Source organism: Panthera tigris, chromosome D1 (assembly GCF_018350195.1).
Source record: "Panthera tigris isolate Pti1 chromosome D1, P.tigris_Pti1_mat1.1, whole genome shotgun sequence".
Classification (NCBI taxonomy): domain Eukaryota; kingdom Metazoa; phylum Chordata; class Mammalia; order Carnivora; family Felidae; genus Panthera; species Panthera tigris.
Window position 1 is genome coordinate 33,048,063 of NC_056669.1, and position 14,420 is coordinate 33,062,482.

The window sequence follows — 14,420 nt, forward strand, 5'->3', positions numbered from 1 at the left end:
TGGTGACCATTACAGTGCATCTACAAAAGAAATGGAGAAACTGAGAGGTAGTAAGTGAGCCAGAGCAGTGCCAGATAAGGAATCTTCTATAGCCCAACCACGTTAATGGTTGTTGTTTCCTGAATGGAATTGCTGTTTCCTAGGTAGAAAACTTTTGCTTTTTTCTCCCTCTGCACATTTGCTTATGCCTCTACCAGGATTTCCTTCTTTTTACCATCTGAATATACAACAGTTAAGATACACCTCAAATGCTCTCTCTTAGAAAACTTCTCTGATCACTTCACTTAGAACTCTCTCATTTCTGACTGTCTCTGGTAATATGCACAACTTTTACAGACTTCATCATATTTTGTGTTCCTTCATTGGTTGTTTTCATGTTTACCATCCTCGTTTAGTTTGGTGATCATTGGGCATAGCAACTATATTTGAAATTTCTTTGTATCTTGGACTAGAGACCATTATGTAGTAAATGCTCAATAATATTTGATTAAAAAAATATATAAAGCAAACAATGGAGAGAGCTGCCAAATGGTAACTATCTTTGAGAGGAAATGGTGTGTGTCTAAAGTTAGGCAGCCCTGAGTTTAAATCACAGCTTCTAATCACACTAATAGCTGTGTGATCTTAGACTAGCTGCATAACACCTCTGAGGTTATATTTCCTTGATTATAAAATAAGGATAATAACTATTTTGCAGACTTGTTATTGTAAATGATGTAATCACCTAAAAAAGCATGAATCATAGTAAATACTCAGTAAAGAGTAGCCATTATTATTTGCTTTATATTCTGTATTTTTATTCTTAAAAAAACTTAAGTAACACTGTAAGGCTTAAATAGCAATTAAGGAGGCCAGAAAGAAACTATTGATGTGTTTTAAACTTAACTGGAAGAAACCCAAGACACTCTGTTTATAATTTGGACTTGGATCCAGTAAGCAACTGAGCACAACTGCTGGATGGATGCACCACAAGGATGTCAGGTGCACACTGCTCAGTGCTAGTGTTTATCCAGGGAGGGGTCTACACTTCCCACTCAAAAATAGCTTAATGAATAGATAGTCTGGGCTTCATTTCACTTAGTTTTATGGTTGACAGTGGCCAATTTGTCACAGGGAATAATCCTACCCTAACCAGATTGAGGGATCAATTCACCAAGGATTGTCTCTTTCTCATTACTAAAACGACCGTAAGTAGATGAAGTAATCTTTCTATTAAGCAAACATCTTTTACACTAAAAATAAATATCATGGTTAATCTGGAAAAATTCTTTTCCAAGGAGTTCTGGAATTAGTAAATGTCTTGTTGGGAGAGCAGCAGGGAACTAAGGCCTGCCACCCAAAGTGAAAACAGACCACAGTGCAATAGCAAACACTGGGGTAATTAGATGTGTGTATTTTGGGAATTACAAAGTTGCCAAGGAGAGATGCACTGTGATAGGCTGTTTAGAATAGAGTAAGTATTTTAGGGAAAGTAAAAAATATCCAGTTCTATTTTGCCAGACATCATTTGTAAATATAGTTCTATCCAGGGATGAAATATTATATGCAAACAAGTATGCCAATAACTCTTTTCAACAAACACTTGTCTAAACTTGGCTAAGAAACTTAACATTGTCAAGGGAGTTGTTGCAAATGATGTGCTTCTCTTTGCTAATATCAACAGCCCTGAGCCGGCTAAACCATGCTTTCTTCAGAGTCACTTCCTTGGAAGGTGTATGGGTAGACACGTGGGTGCAGCAAGCTCCGTGACTAGATTACTGGAGCTGGTAGGATTACCTGGTCATACAGAGTTGTAGCAAGTGCTAATGTCCTTTAGATGTCTCTGAAACATCACCCTCTGGACTCCCTGCTCCCTGGGCTCATGGCCTGACACTTCCTTTGACATATTCTCAGCTACCTGCAGTATCTACAGGACACCATGCTCCTGTTTTCCTCTCCAGCTCCTCTCTGCATGTTTTCCTCTGTCCCCACACCTGCTGAATTTTTCTTCTTGGGTAATTCCAAATTTTCCTTCAGGTCTCAGCTTTGACATACCTCACTTTAGAAAGTATTCCCTGAGCACATCCTAAGATGCCTCTCCTGTGTTCTTCCATACCACCTCGTATTTTCTCAAACATAGCACATGCCACATTAAATATGATGATTACCTGTTTGTCTATCTCCCCTTAGTCTAAAGCTCATTAGATCTCTATGTTAGATCTTGTTCATAGTTAAATTTTCAGTGCCCATCAAGTTACTTGGGACACAATAGGAGGTCAATAATTATTTAACAGATGAATGAATAAATAAGTGTACCTCCCAACAGCCTAAGAATATCAAAAATTGATACGATGTGTTGGCATGATGCTAAAGAAATCAGTCATGATAGAGATGAAGCAAGATTTTGTAGAAATATTTTACTTTTGAAAAATAATTTATCTTAATTTATGGAAATGTTTTGCGAACAATATAAAGAATACTCTTGAGCCACTCAAGAGTAAATTGTTGATAGAATGCCTCATTACCTCTAATACTTTATTGTGTATTTCAAAAAAACAAAGATATTTTCCAACACAACACATTATAGACAACTAGAAAATTAACTCAGATTACTATCTAATCCTCAGGCCCCATTGAAGTTTCACCAATTAATCAATAGTGTTCTTTACAGAAAATTGTTTTGTCCAGAATCACAGGTTGCATTTAGTCATCATGGCTGCTTAGTCACCTTCAAACTGTAACAGTTTTTCAGTCTTTCCTTGATTTCCATGATCTTGATACTTCCTAAGATTTATGGGTCAGTTTTTTTGGAAGGGTGGAGGGGGGTTAGTATAATATCCTCCTTTCTGGATATGAAAGATGTTTTTCATGATTAAGATTAGATTAGATTGACAGGAATATCACAGAAACAATGTTGAATTCTTATATTTGTGTTTTATCAGCTGACACATAATTTTAATTTGTCCCATTATTGGTGATGTTAGTGCTCATTACTTAACTAAGGTAGTGTCGGCCAGGCTTCTCTAAAGTTACTTCTTTCCTCCCACCTTGTAATTAAGAAATTTTTGGAGAGGTATTTTGAGACAATGTAATACCTTGTTTCTCAACAAAATTTCCATGTATGTATGTATGCATGTAGGTCAATCAAGGTAGTTTTCTATATTAAGTTATGGGTTAAATCTTACTTCTATCATTATTTATTTTGGTGCACAGATTGCCCAATATTTTGCCAATTTAAGCTTTTTTATCTGAATTATTGATTTGCTTTTTTTTATTTTACAGTCCATGTCACCCTTTGAGCATTTCCTTCCTTTCTGGAACAAGAAGATATTCCAAGTTCATCTTATACTTTTCTTGCTATAGCCCTGGAGTCAGTCATTTCTCTGTGGAGTCCTGCTTCATTTTAATGGTGAATGGTATTTATGGTATTTTGTTCGTTATGCTGGTGTGGTATCATTTATGTTAATTGTGTTCATTGCCATTGGGTACTGCTGTTCCCATACCCTCTCATTGGATGGATCTAAGGAGTTTATAAAAATTCCATTTATATCTACATTTATTTACGCATCTATTTATATTATTGAAAACCATGATTTCGGGGCACCTGAGTGGCTCAGTTGGTTAAGGTCCAGCTTCAGTTCAGGTCATGATCTCACGAATTCATTGGGTTGAGCCAGGTGCTGACAGCTCAGAACCTGGAGCCTGCTTCAGATTCTGTGTCTCCCTCTCTCTCTGCTTCTCCCCTTTCTCTCTCTCTATCAAAAATAAATAAACATTAACAAAATATAAAAAATAAAACTGCATGATTTCATAGTGGTATTTTCAATCTAACACCATAATGTTAGATGGTTTTTCTTTTCCAGATTTATAACTCCCTTTTACAACACCGAGAATCCTGGCTCCCATTATACTAAATATGTTTACTCAATTCCTCAGATTCTCCTGTATATAACCTATTTACTTACTCTGACTCCACACTCCTCCTGTACAGACACCTTTTGGGCTCTGACATCATTCAAGTTACCACTATTGCTGTTTCCTCCCATATTGTGTCAGGAGTGGTCAGTGTAATCAATAGAATATGTGACAGGTGATGGTATGTCATTTACATGGCAAGATCATAAAAAGCAAACAAGCAAATTCCAATATTGTGGCTTCTGTCTCTTTTGGCTCATTTGTGCTGGGGGAAAGCTGGTACCACATCATGAAAAGAGGTCCATGTAGTGAGGAACTGAGGCCTTATACCAGTGAACCATTTTCAAAATGACTCTTTAAGTTCCAGTTGAACCTTCAGATGGCTGCAGCACTGGCCATAAGCTTTACAGCAATATCATGAGAAACCCTGAGCCAGAACCACCCAGGTAAGCTGCTCCTGAATTCCTAACTCTTACAAACTGTGAGAGATAAATACCTGCTGCTTTAAGCCACTATGTTTTGGTGTATTTTTACACAGCAATTGATAACAAATACAATATGTTAGTAGGGTGACTAAATTATCTCGTTTTCCCCCTAATGTTCTGGGTTTAATACTGAAAGTCCCATAACTTAGGAAATCCCTCAGTCCTGGGCAAACCAGGACAATTGATCATTCTGTATGTTGGCCACAATATAAAGTATACGCACACTGTAGAGTCATGAATTAATGTGCATAGCAGATAACAGCTTAATAACCAATGTAGTTGATATCATCTTTAAAATGAAATAATGAAAACAGATGATTCTTAAATTCTTTCTCAGTCCCAAATTAATCTTGTGACTTAAATTTTTGGGTAGCAGCTCTAAAAATAATTCCAAAAACTTGTAGGCTGAAGCTAGTCAGTATATTTTAATGCAAGTACTAAAGATGTATCACTTCAATAAGGGGATGTCTTGAATCAATTCATGGCTCAGTGCTAGTGTCTCTGAAACCATGGGGTTTTTAATCTAACTCCTGCCTGCTTGAAAAAATCTTAGGTTCTCATCTTAGTGTTTGATCCTTTCCTTTCTCTCTTGTCTATGTGGAATTTTCCAAAAAACACACATTAACAATCCCAGCCACCTATCATTTAAACAAAAGACTTATTTTTTCCCCAAAGAACAAATTATTACCTAGCTCAGCAAAGTGTAAAATTCATACCTCCTCCTTTTAAATACTGAGATATGTTACTTTTGTGGGACTCAATACACGCTTTAGTATGGAAAATGAATCTTATTTTCTCCTAGAAATCCTAGGAACTTAAAAATTAGATAGAGGCTGAGAGTCTCAGGGGAGAGCAGATGGCACCTATAGAATCTTAGGAATCTGAGCATGAGCACACTGGGTACTTGGAGGAAAAAGATTATGTGAGAGACAAAGAGGATGGAGAATCTTGTGAGGAGCCTGTTGAATCATAATTAATGTGGAGGGAGTGGGTTGTGACAAAGTCAGTTTTGCTGAAGGTAGCTATGTAGAAACCTGGGACAATGAGATGATGCTGTGCATGCTCCAGTGTTTTCAGTCTGACATCCAACAGTGGTTCTGCAAAGCCTGGAGGAGCAGAGATAACTATCCCAGTAGCCGGGGAGTTACCAGAGTTTCTCCCAATTTGGACTAGAACTTTACTGGACTTCATATTTATATTGCATTGAGTCCTTTTGAGGTACTATGTGATGTCAGGGACTTTAAGGCAGGCAAACAAGAAGATAAAAATGGATCTTCTGATGTGGTAGTTTAAAAATATGTCAAAGGTAGAACCTAATTTCCCTTATCTTGGGTGTGTACTGTCTTAAGTGATTTGCTTCTCATGAAAAAAACATGGTGGAAGTGATGCTGTGTGACTTTTGAGACTATGTCATAATAGGAATTGTGGCCTTCTCCTTGTTCTCTCTCTTGGATCACTAGTTCTTGAGCCGTTAGGATATTCAACCAGCCTCACAGAAAGGTCCATATGGCAAGGGACTAAGCCTACCTGCCAGTAGTCAGCAAGGAGCTGAACTGAGGCATCCTGCCAATAGCCATGTGAATGAGCCAACTTGGAAGCAGATCCTCTAGTTCCAGTCAAGCCTTCAGATGACTGTAACTCTGATTAGCATCTTGACTACAACCTCATTAGAGGTGCTGAGGCAGAATCACGCAGCTAAGCAACCCTCAAATTCCTGACCCAGAAAAACTATGAGGTAATAAATGTTTATAAGTTTTATAACCACTAAATTCTATTTATTTATTTATTTATTTATTTATTTATTTATTTATGTATTTATTTATTTTAGAGCGAGAGAGTGCAAACAGAGGAGAAGAGCAGAGGGAGAGAGAGAATCTTAAGCAGGCTTCACACTGAGCCCATTGCTAGGCTCAATCTTACCACCTTGGGATCATGATCTGAGCCAAAATTAAGAGCTGGACACTTAACTGGCTGAGCCACCCAGCACCTTAGTAACCACTACGTTATAGAATAAGTAGCAAACATATCTGTCAACCCAGAGATGAAATCTTAGGCTTGTTTTACCAAATTGGTGAAATAAAGGAATATGACTCTATTTGCCCTGTGAGTAGTATGTTGCAAATTGTGTGGATCCAGTAAAATAGAAACACTATACACAATGGGAGATGATAACATACATCCCAATTTATGGGCTCTGTAGGCCACTGGGACCTTTTGAAGCATTTCTTCTTCTGCCCTACTCCATGATAATTGGGAGTCTTATCTCTGGAGACTAGTATTCTGATGCAGCAAACCCTGGAACCATCATCTAGTTTCAGGACCCGTGACTATATTCAGTTATAACAAACCAACATGAGAAAGTCTGTGGAGACAAGTAGGTGCAGAGATAATGAGAAATGGTGGTGGGGGAGTACCTAAAGACCTTAGTTTTTAAAAGGGCCCAACTCTATTTTCTACATTTGGGTTCTGTGAGATTCCACTGTATTCTTCCAATCGCTCCACTTATATTTGAGCTAATTTGAATGGTTTCCTCTTCCTTGCAACCAAATGGTCCCTAATTATTGATAGGTACATACTCATTGTCCTGGTGGGATGGCTGGAGGTGAAGTAGGTATGGGTCAGGGAAGTCCCAGGGCTCTCCATGCAGAGGTCTCGTGCTTCAGAAGGACAGCTGAAGTGGAAGTGGGTGAAAGCTGCAGAGGTCCCAAGGTGCTTCCTGCAGAGGGTGACCTAGTAGGGCAGTTGGAGCCCAAGGCAGCTGGAATCCAGAGTGACACAAGCTGGAGTCCCCAGGCTTTCTCTATAGGGGTCCCCTAGCAGGGTGGCTGGAGGTGGGATAAGGGCCTGGGGTTTCTGGGGCACTTCATGGTGCAGTGGGGCACCATGGGGCATCATGGTGGGGTAGCTAGAGTCAAAATGGTGTGACCCTGGAGAGTTCTGGAATGATTTGCACCTGTGTCACCTTGGCAAGATGCCTAACTGTAGTAAGAACTGACCAGGTATACTCCAGTGTGTGTCACACTGAGGTTGCCTTGGTGGGAAGGCTTTGACTGGTTTGGGCTAAGGGCCCAGGGCCCACTAGGATGCCTGTACCTTGTTTTGGCCTGCACATCAAGGTGGAGTGGAAGTGTAAACTGTGGTGTTCTCCAGCTCCTCTTAACCAGGGATTTCCAGCAGCTACCCTGTTGTTTGGCTCTGTTCTAGAGCTGTTTCTTCTATATTCCAGTTCCTCTTTTAAACCACAGCTTTTTTCGTCTGTGCCCCAGGGAAGACAAATTTGTTCCCTCAGTACTATCCCTCCCCACTGTGTTTCCTAGTATAGGGGTAGGGTTTCCCTTCCTTACCATGTCTGTTTCTCCTGTTCTTTTGTTGTGCAGAAGCTGTTCAGTCAGGCCTCAGTTCTTCTTCTATAGAATCTGTATTCTCTAAATAGGTATAGATTTGGTATGTCAGTGGAGAAGGTGAATTCATTGTCTTTTGGCTTCGCTGTCTTAGACTGAACTCTGTATCAAATGATCCCAGTAAGATAGCATCCCAGGGCCTTGTTGCTGATCCCTCTTTTCTACTATATAACAGCATCTGTGGAACAGAAACAAATGCCCTTGGGTTCACATTTCAGCAAGACTAGTTCTTGCAACACAAGATGGTACTACATGCATGGATCTATTCTTAAATCAAGACCTCTTATTATAGCAAGGTAACTCCTAACAAGCAAGTCATTCCTGCAGAGCCTCAAAGGATAAGTCCAAGGTGAAGAACATTCATTAAATAACTGAGTTTAGAGAAAATAGAAAAATCTTTTTTTGAGTAAAATGTGTTCTAAACATTCATATATTCTGTGGAAATAAATTATTTCAACAAAAAATGATTCAAACCATATATTTCTGAATAATCAAAACATTTTTAAGGTTTTTCATTTAAATTTCAATAAATGATAAATATTTGAGAAATATAATATTAAGTACCCATAAAAATTTCAAGAACTTTATTTAAAATTAAAAATAAAATGCAAGAAACCAAAAAAAGAAAATTAAATGCTTTAGTCCCAGAATAAAAAGTTTGTGAATAGTTTCCCTGGGAACTGAAAGCCCTGTGTGCCTCTCAGATGTACTGCATTGATTCCTAGTTGTTAGGTGGTGGAATGCCATTTTGCAAATGCAAAGTATATTAGACATTTAGTGGCAATCTTCCAGAAAAAAAACACCCCTTGAATGGAGGAAATTCAACATAGCTGAGGTTACTGCTGAAAATAAGGAATCATTTTTGCAGGAGGACAAGACTTGCCTGTGCCACCCACATTGCAAACCATGCTGTTGATTTCACAAAGGTTTTGTTTACTGGTTCAATTGTGACCTGATTCAGGCCCCAGAGGATAGCCTATTGACAGCTCTAATTGCAAATTCAATTTTTAAATAGTTATTTATATATTTTGAAAGAAAGAGAGAGGGTGAGAGAGAGAGCACATGTGTATGAGCAGGGGAGGGGTAGAGAGAGAGGGAGAAGGAGGGAATCTCAAGCAGGCTCCACGCTGTCAGCATGGAGCCCGATGTGGGGCTCAAAGTCACAACTGTGAGATTATGACCCGAGCTGAAACCAAGAGTTGGATGTTAACCAACTGAGCCACCCAGGTGCCCCACAAATTTAATTTTAGTTCAGAGATGATTTAAATAAAAACCGATTGTTTAGGTTGTCAGCACTATGAAAACATAAAGAAGGAAACACATATGCATACAATATTCCAATAAGAAGACATTACTGCATTTTTGCAGAGTTTATTTAAAAGTAATTTTTCTGCTCAAAATTTCTTCTTCTAAAGACTCAAAATAATTTTACAGCATGCCTAGTGAACAATTTTTTTTTAATTCTGAGATGGAGATTTTAGAAGTCAGAATAGAAATGGGAAGTAAAAGACCATTCAATCACATTAATTTTTTTCTAAAAATGTTAAGGAGCTTTTTTGAGGCTCTAAATGAAGCAGTTTGGTTCCCCACCAAATTTGAAATGCTGAATAGATGTATTAGTTTTGCACTTTTGGAGAACTTATTGGGATGGAAGGACACAGTGGCATTTGGGGTTTGGCAAAACCTCTCAAATTATTTTTCAAACATTTTGGTTTGGCAAAGGCAGATTGGATTTTGCCAAATGTCTTTTTTCCTACTTTGGAACTCAAAGGTACTTCAAGGAAAATTTAATCCATATGCTTCTGTTTTACTTACTCTTAAATCATCAAATTATTGTCTTGAAACAATTGATTAATGCTCAAGAAAGTCTTTTGAACCATTTAGTGAAATTGTTATAAAGCCTCCTTGCACTCCATTCCCTCTCCTTTGCCCTGAATGTTGAAGTCATGTGATGTCAGCATTAAATCAAGCCAAAAGTTGGGAAAATTTACTTTTTGCTTCCTATTTAGAGTCCTGTGAGTATTCAGGGGTTATAAGATTAGCCAGAAATATAGCCTATTGTTACCAGATGATATGATTACAGGGTCATATAATTTTTGAGTTTAATCTTGTCCTCAGAATGAGAGTTCCCTTTTCCATCCTTCTGAGCAATCAATTGTCCACCTTCCATATCAACACACAGCAGGAAATGGGCCCTTCCATTATTGGATAACTCTAAATGTAGGTTTTTCTTTAACTCATGATTAAAGTTCACAGTAGGTTAAGTGCTTATTATTCAGGGAGATTATGCAATGGTTACCTGGGAAATGTCAGCCTTCCTTGGTGTTACATCTCTAGGCTTATGGTTAGGCTCTTTTGCTGGTGTGGGAATCATAGAGGCACTGAAGGTCCTCAGTGCTGTGAACTGATGCCATTTATGCATCCAAATCTACTTTTTATTCCTATTTTTTTTTCTAGCTCAAAATACAAAGCCTACCCGCAACCTTGACTAGCCAAAAGACTCACTCATTTATTCAGCATTTACTGACTACTACTCTGGTTAGCAAATGAAAGGTATTGAAGCCAAAAAGACACAGAAGTTAAATGGATATTGAATGCATATATCAAGTTATGTTATGTTCTGAGCTTAAATGGTAAAGTGAGATTGGTCAGTGCTGTGTGGTGGAAGTGCTTTCTGGTGATTCTCTGGCCAACTATGGCAGAGAATGGCCATAGTTAGAATCCCTTCATAAGACAGGTATCAAGATTATGATGATTGCATGGTCTCAACTGACCCAGAAGCTCCTAGGAAGCATAAACTCCTTGCACTATTTATGGCAACGACCTACCCACAGGAAAGTGACTTTTGTGTAGGAGCATAACTGAGAGTTGTAGGGAGACCGACTTGGGGTGTGGACAGTGGTCTAATTTAGGGGCTGGCACAAGGTGGGGGCGGTGAATGGATAATCTAGGTGAAGAACACTAGGACATGCAGCTGACTCACATCCTGGTTATGCAGAAAAGACAGCTCCAGTTTTGCTGTATGCTTGCCCTGAGCATATAGTTCTTAAATAAAGCTGTCTTCATGTTCGTGTTTAAGATTTTCCTATTATTCTCTATAATGCCCAGATGTCTGGGCCAAACACTATGCTGTAGGGTCTTGGTGATAAAAATTATGTGCCAGGAGTGTATATTTTTATAATTTTCCTTAGAACATTCAAGGAAGCAGATGATATAATAAGTTCTATGATAAGACAGAGTATAAAGGGTGCTTCTGGCAGAGGCAACTGAGATTAAAATGATCAGAGAATATTTCCTAGAGGAGGGGGAAGCTGATTTGCACCTGGAAAGGCAGCTGGGAATAACTTCAATAAGGAAATGCAAAAAAGAAGAATGGTGTTCCTGCAAGAGGTATCACCATGGGCCAGGCAGGGCATGGAGTTAAGTTAGCAGGACTTGTTCAAAAACCACAAACAGTTTATTGTAGGATATGAGGAAAGAGTGGTAAAAATTAGGAAGAGAGATGATTTAGGGGCCAACTCTAATGGGTTTTACATTTCATGCTAAGGAACTTGGCCTTTATAGCATAGGCAATGAGGGATCATTAAAGATTTCAAACTGGGGACTTACATTGTCAGATTTACATTTTAGAAATATTTTGGTAGCTGTTTGAAGGGGTAATCTAGAGACAACAGGGTCAGTTTGGAGGCTATTTCCATAATCCAATAAAGGCATTTTAAGACCCTGAAGATCAAGGAGTACAAATTTGAGAGGAAATTTACAAGACTTGATTACTGAATAGATGTAGATGATAAAGGACAGAGAAAGGCCAAAAGTAACTCTTGAGTTTCTGTAACTGAAGTAGTGATGGTTCCATTTATTGTAAGGGTAATTCAGTAAAAAGGTAGATTTCAGGGGGAAGGTAGTAAGTTCAATTGTGGGCATCCTAGGTCTGTGGAACATCCAAATGGAAATATCCAGATATAGGTCCATAGTTCAGAAAACAGACATATACATCAGGGAATTGTCAAAATATCAGACACTTTTGTGGTTATTGAAGCAAATGTCCTTTTTCTGAATGTATATATATGGTGGAAAGAGGGCTAAAGACAGAGTCAAATGGAAGGGTTTCCTGCCTGATGTAAGACGGTACTGATTTCCATAAGACAATAATAACCTCAAATTTAGAGAAGCTGATTGGGAGTAGCAGTGTCAAGAGTCACTGGGCTATTTGCTTCCAGATGTTGTAGCCATTCAGTGGAATGTTTGGCTATAGTATTTCTAATAGTTTATATTGCATTCCTTGAAGTTGGCTAACATGATGAAGGTCTTCTGTCATTTTCATTGCTGCAAAACTGAGAATATAGTCAAGGATATAATCTACCATCTCAACACCTACTTCACTCTGGACTTTTTTTTTTTTTCAGAACAGAAGTGGCCACCTGTGGTGTTGCTTGGTGAACTGATTGTCCAGGTATCCAAGAAGCATTGGGTGTGGCCAGTTGAGTGAGATGGAAGGTGGGAGGGTGGTAGGAAGGGCAGGAAGAGTAGGTGCACTTCAGATAGTGGTCTTACATCTCTGATTTCACATACAATCAACAGATCTGTCAGTTTGTGGTCAATGTGGTGTCCAGACTACCTATAATACTGCAAGTACTTCAGATGGGAATCACCATTTTGAAATCCTTGATATGAAAATGTTCAATGAAATTAGAAATTTATATTTTCACAAGAAATGTCAACATTACATTTATCAATGAAAGAAAAGAAAGAGCTATTAGATTCTGGAAATAGAATGTCAACTGTTGTAAACATTTGAATGTCAAAATTAAGGAAATATTTTTATCATCTATCTGTGACAACAAAGTTTTTTGTTGATTGTGACTATCAGGAATATGAAGAAATCATCACTATAGAGTCTTGACAAGTAATTGTAACTAGCCATTTCAAAATTTTAAAAATTAAATATTTTTGAATTTTAAACAAATTCAGTTCTAGTTTAATACCTCTTCTAGTTATTTTGTTTTTCCTATAAATTATGCAATGTAAAGAGAAGACAATTGTTTTTTTCACCAATACCATTTAGGCACTTCCACACAGTGTGTAATTTATTCTAGTATGTTATATAAATAGTTTTATTATCCATGTAGTTTATTAGGTAAAACAGATTAGAAGGCACTGACATGCAGACACCAACGTTTAAGGGGAGAGTAGAAAAAGAGTAGCTCCTAAAGGAGGTTGAAAAAGATTGACTAGAGAATAAGTTGCAGATAAGTGGCAAGTAACATCATGGAAATCAAGGGAGTAAAAGGATATAAATAACAGTGTCTTAAAGCATGGAGAGATTGGATAAGATGACTCTGACAACTCCTCTCTACTTAGCAAAGAGGGGATGATTGATCTCAATGAAGACGATGTCAGTGGGGTTCCCATGGCAGAATGTGGTTTGCAACAGGTTAAAGAGTAGAGAGAATTTAGGATGTGGAGGTGATAAACATATATCTACTCTTTTAAGAAGCTCTACTTTGAAGGAATGGAATAGATTGCAACCAGCGGGAGAACCATATAGAAACTGATAAAATTTATGTTTTCCTCACAGAACTGGGAAAGAGAATACAGTCATGAGTTGCCATAACACAACCAGTTGAGAGAGAGTGTTTATAATTATAGGAAGAGGGGGGAAATAAATAACCAAACAGTCTCTGAGGAGGTAGGAGAGAAGATCAGAGTACAGGGAAATGGGTTAACCTTAAAGGGACACCCCTTTCTTGGAGCTTGTAGGGGCAGAGATGAGTGTAAGGTTCTATACTAACATATAACAATGTGGCTGCAAATAGTTGAAGGCATATGAATCACAAAGTTTTTATTTTTCTTAGTGTATTAGGAGGTCAAATTAATCTAGGAGAAGGGAGCTTGAGAAGAGTGGTTAAGTCTGAAGTTTGGTGAAACTGGCTAAAGACCTTGTTTTTTTTAATGTTTATTCATTTTTGAGACAATGAAAGAGACGGAGTGCAAGCAGGGGAGGGGCAGAGAGAGGGAGACACAGAATTGGAAGCAGGCTCCAAGCTCTGAGCTGTCAGCCCAGAACCCGACGCAGGGCTCGAACTCACAAACCGTGAGACCATGACCTGAGCAGAAGTCGGACGCTTAACCCACTAAGCTACTCAGGTGCCCCTAAAGACCTTAGTTTTATAATGGTTATAATATAAAAAGATAGGCGATTTTCTCCAGACATATTTAGCAGAAATAGAGTGGAGAAGACAGATACTTGGGTTAATCCAAGACTGGGAGTTTACAGAGTAGTCTTAGGGCAGAAGTGAGGTGGCTTGGAGAGTGAGAGTGCTGTAAGGCTGTTTGAAGAGCAGACCATAGGGTTCACATAACAAGGGATGGAAGTGAAACTGCTTGAGATCTCCAAGGTAATAGTGGGACTGGGAGGGAACTGTCAGAGTTGTTAAAGAATGAAGGAGGAGAAGACAACATTTTGTGTAACATTTGACGAAGTTCAGGGCATTTTATTTACAATTAAATGATTCTGTAGATAAAAGAAAGTCTTGGGGGAAATGAAGGGCAATAGAAAGAAGATTCAGGAGAGAAGAAGCACAGGGCAATACAAGGAAAGAAGAGATGATCCCAGAAGTTTGCATTTTAGGTGGAGTTA

At 38.4% G+C, this 14,420-nt stretch overlaps 1 long non-coding RNA gene across 3 annotated transcripts in view; it reads left to right on the top strand.

Annotated features, from left to right (window-relative positions):
• The first annotated feature begins 5,856 nt into the window (after positions 1–5,856).
• Positions 5,857–14,420, top strand: part of LOC122231082 — a 53,760-nt gene continuing 45,196 nt past the window's right edge. For all 3 annotated transcript variants that reach the window (XR_006208212.1, XR_006208211.1, XR_006208210.1), the window contains exons 1-2: positions 5,857–6,114; positions 12,187–12,233. This is a non-coding gene — a long non-coding RNA (uncharacterized LOC122231082). The remainder of the gene's footprint in view (positions 6,115–12,186; positions 12,234–14,420) is intronic.